The following is a 21,793-nucleotide window of genomic DNA, read 5'->3' as shown; positions in this document are numbered from 1 at the left end:
TTCCTCTTATTTTTATTCACAGATACACAAAGAGAGAAGCCCATTTTTAATAACACCTACAGTGATACACACCACCCCAAAGCCTGAAAGAGAATGAATTCAGTTTAAATTCTGGGAAGATGTAGATTAGTTCCAATTTCATTTCACTCGAATTTATTTTCACTTCACAGTTTCTGACCCTCATGTGCTGCGCATTATCCGTGCAACTGAGGAAAACAGTGATCAGAAATAATTTATCTTTATTTATTAAAGAAAATATTTGTTTGCCATGCAGTTCTTAAAACCATCAAAGCTGTGTTTTCTCACGAATCATCAAATGACAAAAACAAAGAAAAGATTATATTTGATTAAAATACACCTCATGTTTCATCTTTGCATAGCATTCTCTTAGCCATGCACAGACAATATCAGCAGGATTTCTGAACTCTCCCAACTCATCAATTAAAAATGAACCCACAGGTGAAAATCTATTCATGAAGTAAGAAACTGATCTTTCACAAGGTAATTATAATTCTCTATGCAAAACAAATCCTTAGAGACTATTTAAAACTAAATTTCTAGCACTTTAGACACTTGATAAGAGATACTCTCAACTGTATTTGTACCTATCTATTATGAATTTCACTAACGTATTTTTTATTCACATTGAAGCAATTTTCAATTATTTTTTTATTTTCAATTTTTTTTTTATTTTCAATTTTTTTTTTCATCATGTATTTATTTGTTAGCAGGAATGCTGGGTCCTCAAGCAAAATAATTAGCTCTAATAAAGCCAAAAGCAATTAGTTTTGGTTGAATATTAACAGATGATAAATTTAAGTGATGCTTCTGAATTGTGATGGGCTGAATTTCAAAACAAAAGGTTAATCAAAGAGGAGGTTCAATTTATCTCTTAATACGAATAAAACCTTTGAAACAAGGCAGTATTCCAAGGCACCTGAAGAACTGAAAACGATGGTGAGGATGTATGTGTTCCTATAATGGCTATCAGAAAACCTCAGGCAAAATAAAGGTAGACCACAAGATAGCAAGAAATATTCAAAAGAATAAAAGAAAATATAAGTTGCATTTCTGAACATTTTAAATAGGTTATGATAATAGTTATACATGCATTTTAAACGTTGTAGTGTAGGGACATCAGATGCAAATAATGCCATATTTTTTCTCTTTTTGAGATCTAGACAAAATCTAATTATACTGACATGAGGGCTTAAATGAAGCTGAGTATCACTGGATTGTCTCTGAGATGGCTATCAGCAAAGTGAAGAATGAACCTGAAAATTAAAGATAGCCTCGGATGGCTGCACATTTATGAAGTTTTCTGAAAAATAAATTTACTATCACTGTTTCTTTTTTCCAACCGTCTGTTCAAGAATGACACCTGCCTGCAAAATTGATTCCCAGAGATCATAGAGGTACCAGAGTTCAGGTGAATTGACAGATCCCTCTGCTCCAGTGACAATCCAAATGTCTGTCATTCTAACAGGCACATAAAAGATTAATATTTCTCCTAAATTTCTTACTATATAGCTCTAGAACTGCTATTTAAAGTGATTCCATTACTTGTAGCACTAAACTAACTTCTACTTTCACAAAAACATTTTGACAAGAATCTATGTCTATGAGTACCATTTCTTAGCACCTCATTGCAAACGCACCAGGTTTTGCGGGGAGGCTGCCTTTCAGTGAACCTCCATTTCCACATGAATGTGCACTTTAAAATGGAGGAACTATGATTGTGGGAAATCTGACATAAATATGTGAAAATCACAGGCTGCTGTCACGATCTACTAAAGGAAAAGCAATGGCTAAACATGCTACCTTTGATCAGATGTTTCACATTTCATCATATACACTCAGTTTTGATTTACATTCCAATCTTTCATAAATAAACTATTGATTTCAGCTCCACTGCCTCAAACAGACACTGTCATGAACACGTTATTTACCTCCCTGTATGTGTGACCTCTAAAAATTTATGAGCCTGAACTACCACAAACACAAGCAAACAGGAAGGCAGAGTTTCCCTTCTTCAGTTTACATACGTTTGATAAAAGTTATTAGAATTTTCAGTTGCTAAAATGAAAAGGTCTTCCACAATGTCGATGTGATTTTTTGTTTTTAATCTATATACAATAAAGAACCCATGACAAAAGGGCAATTTCAACATATGAAACCAATGTGCACTGTTCTAATCTTCTGTATTAGCTTCACTTATTTCAGGTTATCTCATACTGTGATCTAGGGCAGAGTTCATAGCGTGGGAACAGAAAGTACCATTTACAATCTGAACAGACCATTTTTTAATGTTCTGACTGTCAGTCCCTGCTGCTACAAAAGTCAGTTACGGAGAAGAGAGTATGTATGTTCACACGTGCGAGCCACACTATAACCACACACACGTGTTCCACTCAGAGAAACTAAAATCAACTCCAATGAAAGTCAACAGCCTGTTGATTCCTGAGTTTTTACAGCTTAGACTTAAACATTGCTCTGTTACGTGTGTTACCTTTCGACTGCCAAAACAGACAGCTGATCAGCTCTGAAATCACCTCTCTCTTAACCCAAGAAGACCACAATTCTGATGTTTCTCTAAAAGTCTCTGTTACTCTGACAGTCAGCCTGCCTTTCACCCCACTAAAGGACAACTTTGGAGACTCCTGCCAATTCCTTTCCTCTTCTATTCCAGTCTGGCGTGAAACCTATCTGAGAGAAATCAGGGATGAAATCTGCTTTTAGGAATGGAAACTCAATTTTCGTAATAAATTACTATTTTCCTGCTTGCAAAGACTAGCACCTTAATTTGAGTGTAAAAATCTTGTTGTAAGCATTTAACGAGTCAGTCATGCAATTCATTTCTGCAGAAGCTAAAGATAGACAAACTGCCTTTCTGAATATGTTCTCCTGAATTTCCCCATGAAAATAAGTAAGACAAGAAAAACATGATCAGAGGCGGCAGGTCTCTCTAGATAATACCAAAATGAGCTTTTGATCCACCTGAAGATCTACACGTGCATATATTGTCACAGGCACAGTCATGTGTTTAAAATCAGGTGAACCTCAGCAACATAAAGCCGTGGGTCTTTAAAGGAACAAACCTACTCAGTAGCAAAGTAACACTGGAAAAAAGACCTCTTTGTGGCAGAGACAGGGAAACAGCAGGTAGTAAACAAAGCAATAAAACCGTTGTGTATCTACTAGCTTAAAGCAAACCATGGGATTTGTATTAAAGTAATTTTGTGAAAAGCTAACAATTGTGTCGTAAAATACGTCATAGGTAAAGATAGAGGTTTGAATTTTGCTGCAAGATGAAACACATATGCTTTCTCTCTCCCTCCGTGAAAGACTCCTCGTCTAGAGAGCAGGGAGTGAATGCAGAACCTAGCATTTAATTTACCATCTACCTCAACAGCAAAGGCAGTGTTATGACTTTCGCCTAACTTTACACATCTCCTCATTAGCAATCCTTTCCCTCCATTAGTTGTTTACTGTTGTTCTAGTTAGTAAGATTCCAGCAAATTAAGACTAAATTGAATTCCACAGAAAAAGATATTACAAGCTTTCTCCCCATGCCTGGTTTAATCACATTTTCTTCTCCTCCAATTTACGCTACATTTAATGGTGGAAATTGTTTTTAAGATTGATTTCTAATGATTATGCTTATTATAGTTCAGAGGATTAGTCGTCTTGTCTATCTTTGGCTAATTCTCAAAGAAAAGACTTGATCCGGAACAAGTTGTAAAGGCCAAAACTGATATTTATACAAAACATTAATTCCTTTTTCCTTCCAGTTCCCCTTTACAGCACCACAGGCAGTGTGTGGCAGAAGGCATGAAGTCCTCACATATTTCCTTCTTTCACAAATAATACTACCAAATGCTCAAGAAGGGCCAGAAGAACTAGAAATAAGTCAGTACCATTCATTTGAAACAAATGTAGAACAAATTCATCTCATTATGGAAAGAAACGTATCTATGGCCAAGCCTACAGTAAGGACGTTAACATTTTAAAGTGTTCTGATATTCTTCTGAGAAAAGAAAATTATTATTTATTGGCAGTATGTAATGACTATAATCTTCCATGTTTTTTAAAAAAGCTCTCCATATAGAATTATTGCTTTTTGAAACCCTGTGTTTCACATTGTTTGAAGTATGATAGGAGATTATCTGCTTAAGTCATTTCTTTCACTCAGGCATTTCAACAGCTTAGCAAAGTTCGGTTCAGACCTGTGAAGCTCTTCACAAATCAGAAAATGAGTCAGTAGAAAACATATGTGGCCTTCAAGGGGTTTAAAAAGAAAAGTAAAAGCCAAAAAAAGTGCAGTGAAATTGAAATACAAGGGAGAAATTTTGAGGTACATCTTTCTCGATACTGTAACTAGCTAGAGAACCCATGTACCTTTCTCCTTTTATTTCTTGCTGAAAGAGAGGCAGCTGAAGGAAGCTTGTTAACTCCATTTCTTCAAGCTTAAGATTCTGTTTCAGTCCTTGTCAAAATGGGAACTGCCACTTGATTAGGAGCTCAACCAAATGCAAACTACTGGCACCCTAAAACACTCAGACTATGCTTTATCTACCCAGAGGAAATGAAGCTCACGGCCAGCATCTTTTGTATTTCAGAGGATCAGAATCCGGGCCTTTTACTATTTTCAGCATAATTCAGCATGATACAGTCCCAGTGTTGCCAAGACTGTATCACCTTAAATGCGCTTTAACTACATAATTAACCAAATGACTTAATATCACTTTAGTCTTTCTTTGAGAATGACTGGATTTAAGTTAATCCTGCCTCCTTAACTCAGTCTCCTAACGCAACCGTTACTACCTGAACCACACGTAGAAAATGAAAGAGCATTTTTCCCTGAGGGTCCCAAATTACCCACAATGAAGTCTCTGCAGAGTATAGATGGCAAATTGAAGGTTCCAGCAATCTACATCTCTGCCATTGAGAACCTGCAAATCCCTATCTTGTTCCCTGGACAGGCTGGAAAACAATCCAGATTTTGAACATTTTTTTCTCTACCAGACTGTCAACTGGCATGATTTCTTCTTATGTGTAAAATGTGAGTTGAAAGTAGCTCAAATGCCAGAATGTGTCTAATCCTGCTATAATGTAGTAGAGAATAATTTCTAAATTTAGGAAATAATTGCTTTGCTGTCCAGTGAAATGTATGCTAAAAAAATAAACTCCTCTAGGCAAGTCCTCATTTTAAACATCAATTCAGGCTTGTGTGAACACGAACACTAAACCTTTGAAAAAAATGAAGCTGTACAACTCCATTGTTGCAGATTATTGTTTTCTTCAGTGCTCACTCTGTATCACAACACTATCAAAATAATACTATTTAGTTCTTAGATGTCATCCAATACATAGCTACAAAGTGCTTTGCCAATAAAACTATACCATTCTCTTGGGGAATATTCCTTTACATGGAGGGTTTTTACTTTCTCGGTTGAGCTTTTATTAGAATTCCAAACAAAATCTTGACATTTTGAGCTTCTTTGTGCAAATGAAAGGAAGGAAAGGTTCTTCTTGTAAATACAATCTACCTGACACGGCCGCCCTAGAGCGGTTCTTTGCCAACTTGAATCTTGGGAGCACTAAGCCTTTGATTTCAGGAATTTCAGAGGACTGAATTCTTATCTTCTAAAATATAAAAGAGACTAGATTGAACAAGCACACAAACAACCTGGCAAACAGAATAGTTTGCCATCTGGGAATTCAAATTACTCTTTCAGTAGCCATACAATGTGGGTTTCCATACAATGCCAAGTCCCCAACCAGCTAATGACTATCATTCCTGATGTTAGGGGAGTATCATCAACTGTGTACACAATTTATCATGTATAAGGTTTAGCTCCACATGTGTTTGACAGTCAATGAATTAAGGCAGAATAACAGATTCAATGACAGTCACATTCCACATTTAAACTATGGCTTTACAATTCATAGGACTAGGAACCAATCCATTGGGGGGGGGAGGGGGAGAAGGCAAAACACAAAAACCCAAAGAACAAATTTCCAATGGGTTTTCATAAGTATTCAAAAAGAATCAACATGAAACCCAAATGAAGCTGCACAGACCAGTCTGTAAACTGAAATCACAGACAAATTAAAGAGACAAAGAAGGGTGTCCTACCAGCTACAGATAAGCAGAAGCTTCTGTGCAAAGCACAGTAAATGCCTGAAGTACTTTGTTCCTTTCAACTTCTGCCTGGTTAGGGGAAGAGAAGGAGATTGTCTTGTTCATGATGGTGTACATATGCATACTAGCTCCCACCTCCTATAACAAACCTCCTCAACAGATTCAATCACCTTATTAGCCACTGGCAAGACATGACTCTGCTTTATACATGGGCAAATTTTCCATGAAAAAAAACAAAGGCAAAACAGTTTTTGCTGTTTTTGAGGTGCTGATGCATTCGAATTGAACATGGGAAGACTGTTTTCAAACGTATGGAAGAAAACCTGCAAGTCTACAGCTGAGTCCTGCAGATTCAGAAATTCACTGTTTGGAAGGATAATCACGTGCTATGGAAGTAAAATGTCACTGCAGATTAGAATAGTAGTATTTACACTTTTAGTGAGAACTCTTACTACGTTGGACCAGAGTTTTAAACACTGCATTGTATCACTTGTAGGTCTGTGTCACTATATAGGTACCAGCTGACCTCCTAAGCCAAGGTAACACACTGCCATCCATAAGCAACAAGGATTTGACAAGCATCCATCAAAACTCTCTTCCTTTGATCCTTAGTGTTTTTCATGAAACTGTATTCATTTAAATAATATTACTACAAAACTACAAATAACACAGACAAAAGAGATTACGCCTTTGTAGAATTCAAAGGTTTTTTTCCATTTGGAATTGAATCCTTTTCAGTTCATGTACAACGTAAATATGAGAATTATCAAAATGATCCATAGAACAAATAAAGATAAAACCCACTATCCACAGTAATTTTATATTAAGGAGTTCAACAGATGTCACAAAGAAGCAGAAGGAAATATGTTCAACAAGAGGAGATATCATCACACTTCCACTTAACCTTCACGTTGAGTATTCCTCTCTTCATTAGCACTGCCAAAATAAGCACGTAGTTAATTTTGTCAGCTACCAAACCATCTACTTTCTTCATATATTTAGGTAGAGAACAGCAAGTGGAATTCATTCACTACACTGCAAACTTCAGGCCACTAATTTGACAGAAACTCCTGACTCTTTTCCTCTGACTCTTTCTCTTTATCTCAGTTTAAAAAATAGATAATATATATGTAACTTAAGCTCTTTGCTTTAGTCCTTCTTTTGTCTTCAAAATTTACTAATACTGTTATCTGACTGCAGACTAGAGTACGCACGAGCAACCCAAGGCCACATAATCGAGTTGTGCTCACCAGAACTACAACCACAATGCAAAATTGTCAAATTTCTATTCGGTGCTGGGGTATTTAAAGGGTTATTTTCAGATATAAAAATCCTGTGATAAATAAAGTAGTTGGAATTGTATCAGACCATTTTGACTGAGGATCTGCTGGACTAGCGGAGTTTGGCCTCATTGCTTGCTTGTTTTTGTCTTGAGCTCCTGAGTTTCTTTTAACCATACTGAACACTTTTTTATATTAGAATCTACCCAAGGACGATTCAAGTGTCATTCATCTGCATTTATTCCAGTCCACTAAAAATAGTAAATCCTGAAAAGTTAAGGTATTTAATTGGGTCATTAGTATGTGCCTAAAACTTCCTACCACATGAACGCAGTCACTTCTTTTTTCCCTCAGTTTTAGGCAATGGCTCTAATCTAATCTGACTGAAATTCACTCTAAAATAGAGAGAAAGAGAAAAGGGGAAAAAGTAATAGAGTAACAAGTATTGCCTCACTCAGGATAAATAATCACAAAAGCAGCAGAATTATTCCATACAATGTGTTTGAGAGGCAATACACAAAGGATTAAGGTAACAAAAACACTTGTTGATATAGCAATTCTTGACAAAAGGGGCAACTAACCAGAGCTCACTGTCGTCATCCATGGAACTGACGGTACCTTAATCATCCACGAGACAACCTTTCTCTGATTCAAAGCTGATTCTTCCTATAGACTGAATTTGGCAAAGAGATGGATTCTCAGACTGATTTGGTATCATTTCTTGGTTTGCCGGCAAGACAAGGTACATCGCAGAGCTCCCATGAGGTTTAATTCAGACCTTGAAGTTTTGCTATTGCTCTCGATAGTATAAACTGGAGAGGGGCAGATTTAGACTGGACATAAGGAGGAATTTCTTCCCCATGAGGGTGGGGAGGCCCTGGCCCAGGCTGCCCAGGGAAGCTGTGGCTGCCCCATCCCTGGAGGGGTTCCAGGCCAGGTTGGATGGGCCTTGGGCAGCCTGAGCCAGTGGGAGGTGTCCCTGCCCATGGCAGGGGGTGGAACTGGATGGGCTTTAAGGTCCCTTCCAACCCTAACTATTCCATGATAATATGAACTTAATTTCTACAGCATTAGAACTCTGTATTTCTATCGTATCATGAAACTGCAGGGGATTCCACAAGAGTAACTCAGTACTGAAAGAGAAAGTAAAACATCTTTGTTCTTGGAAATTTTTTTCATGGGACTTTACTTGAATACTCAGAAATGGGAATCTTTATGATGTTCAGATTTTTAGAATACAAGAGGTTTTAAACATGAGGATGGTAGTGGATTTATGAAGACTATTCAAAAAACAGTTTAAATTTTAAATATAGCCTCATCTTCAAAATTAAATAAAATACAAAACATTTTATATTTTCAAAAACATCAACAATGAATGAAACAAAGTGCTAATACACTGTTCTAACGCAGAAAGGACTAGTTCTAAACCTGTGAATAAGAGTAGGTAACTCCAACTTAAAATTCAATGCTTTTTAATGAGTGACTTTCCCAAATAACAGACAGTATAAGACCAATAAAGGGATTTTCCTATTCTTCTGAAAAAGCTTTATTAAACATACTCAGTGTTTCTGCACTATACAGTACAGGCAGATGCATAGGCGTGGAACGGCTTCACTTTTCTACTGGGTGAGCTAGGAGAATGGGGCTTCTAAAAATAATTCATATTGTTCAGCAATAGCTTTCGTCATATTCTTTTTGCTATTCTTGCAGTCTGTGAGGAAGGCTAATTTTCCTTCACAGATCTCTGCATGTGTTCTAACTGCTCAACACAGGCTCTGATTTTTCAGCCTGCTTAGGAATCAGAAGAGGCATTTGCAAGGTGAGAGACATTAATGTCACTTGAATAAAAGCTGCTTGAGGACTTTTATTGCCATATTCTAAAGAAAAGATTCAGAATAGGAATAAGGGAGGGAGGAAATGGGAAAGAAAAATATTAAAGCAGTTGTTCACCAGCAGAAATAGCCATCGCGCTTCTAGTCACTGACTTGATGTTTGCAACTCAAAAAATATTGTGCCCTCTCCATTTCTTCTAAGGCACCACTTGAAGTGAAATCTAGCAGTACATAACAGTCATTCCTACCAAACATCTGTACCTTTCATTCCATTAATGGTCTGAGACCATGGGCAAGCAACACTTTTCCATAGGGTGAACCACTGTCATCATGCAGAAACCTATTTATTCATTTGCTATTGCAGTCAACACTCCACTCCTACCCACTAGATTCTTCGTGATCATCCGATTCACAGTTGGATCAGATCCCTGCAACTGCTGACTGGGATACAAACTCCCTTCTCCTTCAGTGACAGACGCTTTTAGAACTCTGAAGTTTGGAGAAGGACACGACTGATGGGAACCAGATGGAGAAATCAGCAACATGCCCAGAGCACTTCTAATGATTCACAGATCACAGTTGGCAACTTGGCTTTGGAAAATGACAATAAACACATTATTACAGGGCTTCTGTAGTTTCTTATTTCATCAGTGCTTTAGAACAGTGGAGTTCTTTTTAAAATGAATTTAGGTTTTGTACTAAGCATCATTAAGGCGGGGTCACAAAACACCACAAATTGAAGACCTTCAAATACATTTTCAGACAACTCAGATTATTATTATTATTAAAGTTGAAACAGATAAGAAGTATATAAATCAGAATCTGGACATGAAATTTGGCACTGAATCAAATATCATGAAATTTCACTTCACTGTCAACTTGAAATGACTAAGCAGTTTTGGGGTATTTTTTTTTCTTTAGTTGTTAGCTCTATCAAGCTCCTCCTTCTGACATGAACTCACAGAAAATCCTGACATTATCAAACCTATGCTTTCTGTAAGAGGAACTGCAGTTAAAAACCCTCGAGTGTGCTAAAGCACACAACATTCTTACTTGCCATCCAATACAGCAAGATTAAAATCCTGTGTGGTTTCAAACATCTAATATTGACCCTGAAGAAAAAGGGGATTGGAGTATAGTATTAGATAAAATACCACACCTAAAAAACATGCCATGGGATGTTCAGCTACTTAAAATGGATTTAACTAAATCTTTACAGTGCCCTCCTGATTATTCTTTTTAGCTCCCTAAATACGGCGAGGTAGACATTTTTCCCCAGAAGCAGAGATTTCCCAATCGCATTTGAGAGGTTTTCTTGGTTTTAAATTTAATTATATGGTAATGTGCTAAAAAAGCTGTTACATGGGAGGACTGCAGTCTTATTCACTTTATAGGTAAGGATGTGGTTCTATTTCAGGAAAACTATTTCCAGTATATGAAGAGTTGAGATCTTGTAAAGGGTATGTCCCAGCTCATCTGTCAATCTCATTTGGTTCCTGTGACAAGAAGCTGCGCTCACAAGGCCAGAATCCAAGAAAGACTACTGAAATAAAATTCCAAGACTGGAGTTAAAAAAGCCCACAAAGCAAGCGAAGAAAAAGCATCCCTGATACAGCAGCAAAAGCGAGCGGGGTGGGGAAAAATAGTAATTTTCTGTATTGGTGAAGTTTTGCAAAAGTATTTTTTCGCCCTCAATTATTTGCCAAGGAGAAACACACTTCAGAAGATAAATTACAGTTCACAGAAGATAACTTGTAAAGTCAAGCATTTGATTGACCAAATTTTTCTGATCTCTAAATCCCAATCTACACGTCTCCAGCTCTGAGGCTGGTGTTGGTTTCACTGCAGACATAAAAGCAGACAGACTTTACGCGGTGTGCAGGCATTGTGAGCACATGAAGAAACCTTGGCAGATTTCTGAACTAATTTCTATCATTTGCCTTTGGTAAGTGAAGAGCCAAGAGAACATTTTCCTCTTTCAAGACAACGTTTAGCTTCTTTGCAAACTACAAAGCATCCTACGAAACGAACAAGATGAGGTTTCAACAGAACAAATATGTGCTTGGTTCATGTGCTTTATTTCAGTCTGAAATAAATCAGAAAGAAATAACTTTTACCTTTGTGTTGACCGTTTTTTTTTTTTAAATACTTCCCAGACCAGTGAAGATCTGAGTTCTCTCTCACCACTGCAAAGAAAGTACACGGGAAAGTATGTGCCCAAGGGCCCCAGTGTATAACCTCCATCACCAAGGACCCTGTAGGAGCAGCGGAGGAGAATGGAATACAGAACTCTTAAATAATTCTGTTCAGAGAATAGAGTAAAATCTCTTTGTTTTCCTATTGCCTGTCGCAGCTGGTGACTATCAATTGATTATTTTTTTTATTCATTTAGAATAACAAAAGCAATTGGAGCCAGGAAGAATCCAACTCCAGTGGTACTTCAGAAGAGAGTGGCCATGTAAACCAGCAACACGTTAAATCACCCATCTGGATCAATGAAATACCGTGACTGACTGATCAGTGCTACCATTTACCATCACCTTCTGGAAACTATTAGCGTCAGTGCTTTGCCATTGAATTTATGACAATGTGTTGCTTACAAACTTAATCTGAAGACTTTTCCACAGCTGAACTCACATACAAGAGAAATGTATAAGCCACACATCAGATCACCTGTTCTTCTTCATCAAGGAAGTCCAATTTATTTCTATCCTAGGGAAACGGTCCGATTCTTACTCCAAAACCGATTCAATAACTGAAAAAATTAGAATATATCTACAATAAAATTCATGGTTTTATAAAACTTTGGATCCAGCCTGCAAGTTGATTCTGGAACTGATGTCAATATGCTTTACATTATGGGAAATCCAGGAATAAAGTGCTCACCTTAGTACGGGTGGTGCCGCAGCCATCTGCCCCGTACAATTCTTCGAACCAAACAACTCTAGTAAATACGCAGCCTCAGGGAAGAACCTGTTGTAATTGCCAAGTTCCTCTTTGGAAATGGCTTAACTGAATGTTTCTTGGGCTCAGATTCGTTGTAAGACAGTGGTGCTAGACAGCGACGTAACAGAGAAGCAGTAAGAAGCATTTATATCCTACATTGCATCCTCTATACAAGGATGTCAAGGAAACCTAAAACCACTACATACCGAAGTCCTATGCTTAAATGATGCACTGAAAGGTTCAGCCATATAAAACATGAGCGCAGTCAAGAAATACTGACTTTAAACTCCAGGTTGGACTGCTCTCTGCAACAACTGTCTTGACCCAATAATTCTGTTATTCTTGTGTAAAATTCTCTTGACTCAATCACACTGCTATAGCTTCTTTATTTACTTATAATTTGTTTTTAGAAAACAACAATGTAGGAGGCATTTTGTTTTCTTGGCTCTTTCAGAAAAAGAGAGAATAATTTCCTATTTCCTAGAAATGCAGTATTTACTTCTCAGCACGAGCCCTGTAAAACGAGGTCACTGTATAGGCTTTACGGTCACTACAGAATACATAAAACAACATATTCAGGATTTTTTTACATGCCTTCATTTTATTTGACCTATTGCTTGGAATCCTGTGTATCTGGATTCATGGAAAGGAAGAGCTTCTTCAGAGTAGTCCACAGCATGTTGATTATGGGACTCATCAGGGATCATGATTTATAATTTCACTTCAACACCTCAGCTGGATTCCCAAATTAACAAAAGACATTATTACATTTCTACAGGACCTCTATGATGGGAGAAGACCTTGTTTAATAACATTTTGGCACTCTAGAATGTCTAGGAGGTGTCCATTATTTAGTCAGACAGCCTATAAAAATTACATGACTTTTAACACACTTTTTAATTGCTTTTAATTATTAACATTTATATAGCTCTCAAAATGACAAAGTTTCTCAGCTGGATACATGGTTAAATTTTTAATGAGACTGGAAAGCAAAGCACCAAATCTCAGATTGTGGATTTAAAGCATACACAGTATTACATGCATGTGTATTTTTATATATAATATTATCAATATAAACGTGAAAAAACCTCTCTGTAAAATATATAAACATTAAACCATGTGTATATGTGTTTTCATGCATATGTCCTTAATGAAATCTCATGATCACACTGTTCAGAAGGTAAGAAAGAGCTTAAGCTCAGAAGGCTTCTGGGCTCCACAGGCTTGAACAGAAACAATTGCACAGAATTCTAAACCCCTGTCTTACCACATCTTTAATTCGAGGAAGAGAGTGGTGAGGCTACTAGAGATTGTGTTGTAACAAGCTTGTTCACTGCATATTACTTAGGTCCAATGCAAAACATCCATTACAAAAAAAGCTTTTACATAAAGTAAATTATTTTATTAATGTGCAATACCAGCTATTAATAAACCTGCCCATTTAAAAGGATTTCTCTCCAAACAATTAGCTTGCCTTTTTTTTTTTTTAATATTGCTCCCTCAGACTTTAAATACTTCACAATTCTACAATTCTAACCAGCACTGGAGGTCATTAAATACAACATTTATTGTCCAAAGCAGATAAGTTGCACCTATGCTCTCTTGTGTCTCCGTGGCACTGTTAGGACTTTTCCCCGACTTTAACAACTTATCTAACTTTATATGCTAGATCTTCAAATGAATTCTACCTTTGTTTTGGCTTTATTAACTTTAGAAAGCAAGGGTAGGTTAAGTATAGCATCATTCTTTTTTAGCAAACTATGGTTCTTTCTCTTATGATTTTTGCCAGAAAACTGAAATTTTCCTGGTGGTGTCAGTATCAGATATCTTCCATGTTATATCATAGAATCGTAGAATAGTTTGGGTTGGAAGGGACCTTATAGATCATGTAGTTCCAACCCCTCTGCCATGGGCAGGGACACCCCACTAGATATGACCTGCACATTTCAGATAAAGTCTATTGACATGTTTGCTGCCATGCAAACCTTTTACTGTCTGAAGTTTCCAAACATTTGTTTTCAAAAACTCATCACTGTCTGCTCTGTTAACCCCAAAAGAGTACATGAGCCACAACACTGCTAAGGCTAATGTCATTAGGTTGCCAAGAGACACCTCAAACATAATACAGATTGACTCACATCTGAAAGACAGCCAGCCAGTAATGCTGTTAAAAACATCCCCACAGGCTTCTTGTTCCTTCTTTTCCAGAAAATTATTCACACGATTACAAAATAGTTGAAACTACTTCAAGAAGAGTACTAGAAAGCAATGAAGATCATTCCCTACGCTATTTGGATATAGACATACCCACCTGCTCGTCCTTGATCCCTTCTCAAGACATTTTCTCCCCACAGTCACTCACACCACCTTTTCAAAAGGACATGTCACAATTTTGACCTCTCTCTTACTAAATTGTGGATGAGCCCTGGCTGAGCCTCAGTCCCCTGAAAGGAATCTTAGGAATGTGTAAATCACAATCGGACTCCCTTTGAAGGACTTAAAACAGTTCGGAGAGCTGGAAGTACCCCATAACTCTTAAGACATAAGAAACTATCATAGGTAAATGATACGGAGAAGCTTGCTTCTCTCTTTAACAAGAATTAAGAGGCATCTTTCTTTAACAAAGGAGTGAGTCTCAGAATTATCCACCTTTGAGGACTTTAAGGAAATGGATAAACTATGAGAGAAAAGTAGGAAAACTGGCTTGGTTTCAGAAGGGTGGAAAGAGAATAGCACTGATGCGGTGCTAGCAAACAAGGTTCTAGTTTCCTTCCGATACTTCAGAATAAAATCTGCAAACAATACTTCTTGGTTCAAATCCAAACCAAAAACCCACTTGTGTAACGACCAATGCAAAACTCTGCATGCCCCAGAGATGATCAACATGGTAAAATTACCTCCTGAATTTGTAAAGCTGGGTCACAACAAATTAATTATATAATTGAGAAATGCTCATAATCCATCTTGCCACTATTGCTACTTATCCTATATTTAGGGGTTTTTTAACTGTTTGACATTGACTTCAGACCAAAGAATTGCCAAATTTGCAAACTAGACAACATATTTACAGAGAGAAATAAGAACGGATACTCTTATGAACACATATGTGTCAGCTTTCTTTAGCTTTTACTTAGCTCTCACTTCATAGTCTTGGTTTACGTTTCAAAATCTGACAGGAGCAAGGGTTATTCTAGTAAACCAAATTACAGGTATTAATTAATGAGTCTAGCTTTTTTTTTGCCAGCTCCTGCAAGCAGGAGGGTAGATAAAAATGTATTTACAGCAAAATTTAATTACCCATTTTCCAGCCACTGGCCTGCTGGCAAAAGTCTCCCAATGTAGTGCAGGATAGGACTTGGATTAGGAATTAATTTACTGTCAGCAATGATCTGCAATGTAATGGCTTAATCAAGTTTGCTCTGAAATTGGTAGGGAGCTCTGGAGCCTAATATTGCCCCAGAGCCTGCTGCATCTAACGACAGGTTTCAGAGATCTATAACATAATCATCATCCAGCAAATCCAAGATCTCTCATATAATCAGGAAGTGCCTCTGGCCAGCTTACATCTCACATTACAAAGTTATAGCTCATGGGTTTGAAGTCCAGTGCATACATTTGACTCTTTCCTCCTCTCCCAGCTCAATCCCCCACATACACTATGCTTGCATAAATAGCAAGATGAGCATTTAAATTTAAATTTAAATAATTGTATTATTAAATACAATACTAACACATTCTCTAATTTTTTCAAATAATAATGCAAATATAGAAAACTGCTAAAACCAAGAGAAGGTAGGTTGTAACACACGAATTATATTTTTTGCTCGATTCAGAATTGTCCCTAAAGTGGGCAGTGTAATTACAGAGTTCTTTCTACGGGAGCACAGCTGAAGATGGAATAAATGAAGATGGAAATAAGAAATTATGACTCTGAAAATCAGAGTTAAGATAAAATGAGCTATGTACTAAGCCTTTTGTTTGTAAATCTTTGAAATTTTAAAGATCTTCATTATCTTAAAAAATAAAATCAATCCACATTTTCTGCTAGATGTCAACTGACAGAATAAAAAATTCTAAGTGCTGAAACAGAAAATGTTATTTCAGGAGTGGGATAAAAACTACTCTTCTGAGCTTTCAAAGCCATGTTCTATTGTCCTCAGAGGCTCCAAGCTTTCAAAAAATATGAATAAGTTTCTCACCTGGAGTGTTTAGCTGGGGCTGAAATATTCCAAACTGTCGGCAAATTATTGTAGGTTGATAAAATATCATGGTGGAACTCCTAAAAGTGCTTTGAACACCACACCATCACAGCACCTTACCTGTTTTACTAATTTTTCCCTACTAAGACAATGAGTCATCCTTGTGCCTCTCATTCTGTCACTCATCCATATTTACATCACATCTGACACAATGCTACTGGTACATCCAAATGCTTCTTTTTACAGCACCGAGGGCTTCTTTTAATCTTCTTTTTTGGGTTTTTTTTTGTCTTTTTTTCTATTTTTTCTTTTTTTTCCCTTTTTCTTCCCCCTCCTTTTTTAAAAAAACCACAAACTTCAAACTTTCCCCCTTCATTTATTCTCAAAACAGAATAATACAAAATACCTCTATAGAAGTACCACATCACTATGTGAAATGACACTTCATATGCAGAATTTAAGAAACATGGATGCAGTTGTTCTTGAATGCTAAGTATGAAAATGAACATGGATAGATTCAGAACTGTACAGACAAGACAATTATGCAGCCCTATACCTTCACCAAAATCTGATATCTGCATGTGTGGTGGACAAGCGCACTCCCTATATGCTTGTTAAATAAAACTTATAGGTTAAAAATGATTAAGCTTATGTGTAAGTGAAGATCTAGTACATATCTGAAAAAGACAAAGCTAAAGGTCATTGGATTGCTCTTATCAAGAAAAATTGTAGCTAATAGAACACTCTTGGAGTGGTGTTTATGTTAATGAATATGCTGTTGTCAGAACTCACAGGCACCGAAGGTGAAACAATCAGAATTCTGAAACACTAAACCAATCCCCCCCAAAGTGCACAGACGTGATTAACTACATGTTAAATGCAACACTGTGGATGGGTGTTTGAGTAGTAATCACTTGTTTAATGTAATTGTTAAGCTGAAGAGATGAAGAATGCACCTCCATAGAGGAAAAAAAAAGCTAAAGCCTTAAATCATAGCTTCTCCTTCCTACTAAGTCCTTGCTGTAGTAAGTATTTCTCAATTGAGTATACATACAATATATAAATTGAGAGTAAGTCCTTTAATGAGCGTGTTGAGAATGCTGCAACATGGAGTTAGACATCCAGAAAAGTCTCCTTAAGTGTTTAACCACATCTACTCTAAAAGTAGAAAGTTACGAGAAAATTAGTGTGTCTGTACCTTAATTAAAAAGGCTAAATATGCTTTTTTTCGTAAGAACTAAGCTTTAATCCTCTAGCCTCACACCCACTCAACTGAGTTATCAGCTAATAGACATTACCTTAACATGTGTATAGATCACTGGGCTTATGATGCATCACTTTTTAACAAATGCATTGTTCCTGTGTGCTCTACAACACTGCTTTGTTTAGTTGTCTGCAATCACGTCTTTTATACCATGAAAACTTCTCCGGAAGCAAGAAAACTCTAATTCAGAGGATCTTTGCACATTCTGTTTTAAAGTCTATGGGTCATATATTACAATGATATGTCAGGAAATATTACAGCATTCATTCTCTGAACCTTAAGCCTCGAAAGACAGCTGAGAATATAGTTGTTCAGCTCTTCAGCATCTTAATAAGTTTATACTTCACTGAGAAAGCAGAATGTTCATTCATAAAAAATAGCAAAAGTCTCTTTTACAGCATTGCATCTTTTCTCTGTCAACACAAAGTATGTGCTAGGATGGTTATGCTCATCCAGAAACTGCAAATCAACATATACAGATCTTAGAGCACGCAGCAATGATGGCAATGACAATACTAGTGGTTTTCAGTTGTTACAGTTGTTCTAATGATTATCTCCATGCCAATTATGGTATGAATTGAAACCATCAGCGCCTAATTTCTAAACTCCCTTTTCTTATCCCTAATGGCACTTAATGGAATTATCATGCCTAAAAGTTGTCTCCACGCATCACAACGTCAGTGCCTGATCTAAGACAAGTTTCTTCACTCACTCATCAGCAACGTGGTTCATTGATCTTCTCTCCACAGTAGTGTGCCCAGCATTACGTGTATTGCCGCAGGTGATTTTTTTCACCCCATCACAACAGGAAACCGGATGTTTTCAAACCATAAGGTTTTGGGCCTCAACCTAATTTTTTAAACTGTCGAGTATTTAAATACAATTTACCCTCTCTCAAATAAAGTTACACCACGATGAATTTCCTTTCAACACAAGACAGTGGCAGATATAAGGCTTTGCTTGGTAAATTCAGAACAGAATTTTCTTTCTGTGCAATCATCTTCGAATGTACACCCTGAATTCATTGCTAAGCAGCTGCAGAGGGCTAGCTGCTAAGAGCAAGCAATGGCAAAGCCCGCCCCCATCTCAAGTGGGAAGTGAGGCTGCAAACCATCAAAATGCCAAAGGCACAAAATAGCATGCTTGTCCCAATTTCCTCATGTTATTTTGGTATACTTTATAAAAAAAACAACACCACATAACTCATTAATCATAACCTTTCAAAAGTGTTTTCCTTTAGCCCAAACTGTTAAAATTTAGTAGAAATGCAGACAAAATTTTAATAAAACTATTTTTAGCCTTTGTCACACAGAGAACATCATCAGGAGTCTCATCTTTCTATTAATGCAAATGTATTTAAGCAGTCACTGCAGGAAACTTTAAAATATGCTAATCACTGTTTCTTTGGACTCCTGTTTCTAATGTCTTTGCTGATGTGTACATATCACAGATGGGCTAAGTAAAGGGAACACCGTCATTTAAAGTGTCAATAGGTATTCACAGCTCCGTGAAATGACAACCCTATGTATAATTTATTGCCACATTTATATATTTCATGAATTTCCACATTCAACATCCTTTTAGTATATAATATTCTCATTTTCTGGTGTCTGGGCTGGATTGCCACAGTGTGTTATAAATGGAAATTCTTTTGATAATCACATGCACTGTTTTTCTTTTTAAAGTGATTCAGTGCTGATGAAAGGGGCCAGATTGACGGCCTTGCAGATTGGACTTCCCTGTTAATCCACAAAGAAAACAAGGCACTGTTAGGGCAGTAGCTGGGCCAGCTTCTTTCCAGTACATCTCCATTTAAATCCGTAAGAGAAAAAGAAAAACAACAACATACACATCACATCTCTAAGTCACAGTCTGACTCTGCCTGCTCATATCCTTGGCCTTGCTTCTTATTTTCACTAGCAGAGAAAATAATCAAGGAAAGCAATGCATTTCTGGGATTGGACTGCTGCCTGGGAGCTGGTTTGTAGTAGACATTTAAATCCAGCAGCACTCATCACTCTTAAGCCAGCACATGCATCTTCAGTGTGTAGTTAAAAAAAGTACAATGATTTTATCTTGTTTACAAAGGCTTGTAGTGATAAAACGAGAGGCAATGGGTATAAACTGGAGAGGGGCAGATTTAGACCGGACACAAGGAGGAATTTCTTCCCCATGAGGGTGGTGAGGCCCTGGCCCAGGTTGCCCAGGGAAGCTGTGGCTGCCCCATCCCTGGAGGTGTTCCAGGCCAGGTTGGATGGGCCTTGGGCAGCCTGAGCCAGTGGGAGGTGTCCCTGCCCATGGCAGGGGGTGGAACTGGATGGGCTTTAAGGTCCCTTCCAACCCAAACTCTTCTATGATTCATCTACCGAGTGCCCTATTAGCAATGACAGATGTTTTCTTTATCAGGTTACTATGATAAGGACAAACCAAACCAAGTCTGTAACTCTCAATTTTGTCACTATTACTTATAAAACTGAATATATATTTTATTAGGAATGTGGCCAAAATATTGGAAAATACTATTTCGGATTTTACTTATCTACCACACGCAGTGCAGAGCAGGAAGCGCCACATCTGAAAGACAAGACTGGGACAGTTGTCCAAACCACCTGTTAACTCCTAATCTATAAAACTGAACTAGATATTCAAAGAAGATCCCTTTTTAATGACACATAAACATGTCAGCAATTAGGGGGAGAATAGGACAGAATAAACTAGCATAGAATAAACAAATAAAACCACAGGATTTTAAAATACTAAAAGCAGCTCAGCCTGAGTACTTAAAAAAGAGCAACATGGTTCAGTCATGTGGCTATATGAACACAACAGGGTGATGTGGCCAGAAACAGGAGCATTTTGTTGTGTGATGATAGCTATGAGTCTAACAGCTTCCGCAGGCACCTGCAAGTAAAATCCTTCCTGCCCACAGGGAACTAAGGAATTGTTAGTAAAGGATAATGGGTCATCCCCTTCTTACTAGGTATCTAATTACATAGATGTATTCTTATCTCAACATTTCATAAATAATATTAGCCTTCTATTTTTGTGAAAGATCAAATCCCATTGAAATGAATCTTCCAGTCTTCTTGGGAAGCACTGCTTCTGTCTAGAATTTCATTTTATCTTCCAGTAACTGACAAGATTAGAGTATATTTCAAGTGTTCGCATTCATTTTTTCTGCAGGTGAAGATGTCTATGCCATTTTTTCTGGAATTTAAACTGTTTTAAATGATCTGCAAGTCTTCATGCCAACTACACAAAACGTGCCCCCTACTGCTAAAGAAGGAACCAAGAAGTTTGAAAGTTCATTCACCATTGGTTTTAATGTAGTGTGCGTTTCTTTAGATCATATTCTGTTCCTTTATGACTACATATTTTACGCATCCTAAAAACCTACATAGAGAAGGAGTTAAATCATATTTGACTTGCTAAAATGAATAATCTCGATTACATCTTTGAAACCATGCACTCAAGCCAAGGTACTTTTGGCTCTATATGAGTATATTTTTAAAATGTGTTGCTAATTATTTATACAGCTCATTATCTTCTTGCTATGCTGAGCACAGTGCATTTCCCTTGTCCACCCACTGCCTCTCAGGTAACGATGAACTAATGGTTTGAATGTGTCTGTAACTATTTCTTTTTTAAGGAGGAGGAAAATTAATCAGTGCAGCTACTTTGGAGGAATATTGAGAGAAACAAAGAAAATGAGATCTCACTATTATTAGGTTTGAGAAGCAAGGCGCTTACATTGCAACTTTCCCCCAAATGCAGAAAATCATCTATCAAGGTTTCTTCAAAAACAATGCAGTTACCTTATGTCAGCTGTGTGCATAAGGGAAGAAAGAGTAAGAGAGAATATCTCAAGTGCTAATTGTTCCAAAGTGTTTGTTTTAATCACTGTAGTTTACCTCTGGCCCTCCAAAATAAAACAAGCATACACAAATGATGTTCCAATACTGGTAAATTAAATCTTAAGACAGAATCAGAGAACTATAGAATCATAGAAGAGTTTGGGTTGGAAGGGACCTTAAAGCCCATCCAGTTCCACCCCCTGCCATGGGCAGGGACACCTCCCACTGGCTCAGGCTGCCCAAGGCCCATCCAACCTGGCCTGGAACCCCTCC

General features: G+C 37.3%; 1 protein-coding gene across 3 annotated transcripts in view; it reads right to left on the bottom strand.

The window, feature by feature from the left end:
• The window catches only part of RIMBP2 (RIMS binding protein 2), a 151,194-nt gene that overhangs the window by 84,625 nt on the left and 44,776 nt on the right, over positions 1-21,793 (bottom strand). The window lies entirely within an intron of this gene.

The sequence above is a fragment of the Cuculus canorus genome, chromosome 17, assembly GCF_017976375.1.
Source record: "Cuculus canorus isolate bCucCan1 chromosome 17, bCucCan1.pri, whole genome shotgun sequence".
NCBI classification, from domain to species: Eukaryota; Metazoa; Chordata; class Aves; order Cuculiformes; family Cuculidae; genus Cuculus; species Cuculus canorus.
The sequence above is the reverse complement of the archived record's forward strand: the minus strand, read 5'-3'. Positions and strand labels throughout refer to the sequence as shown.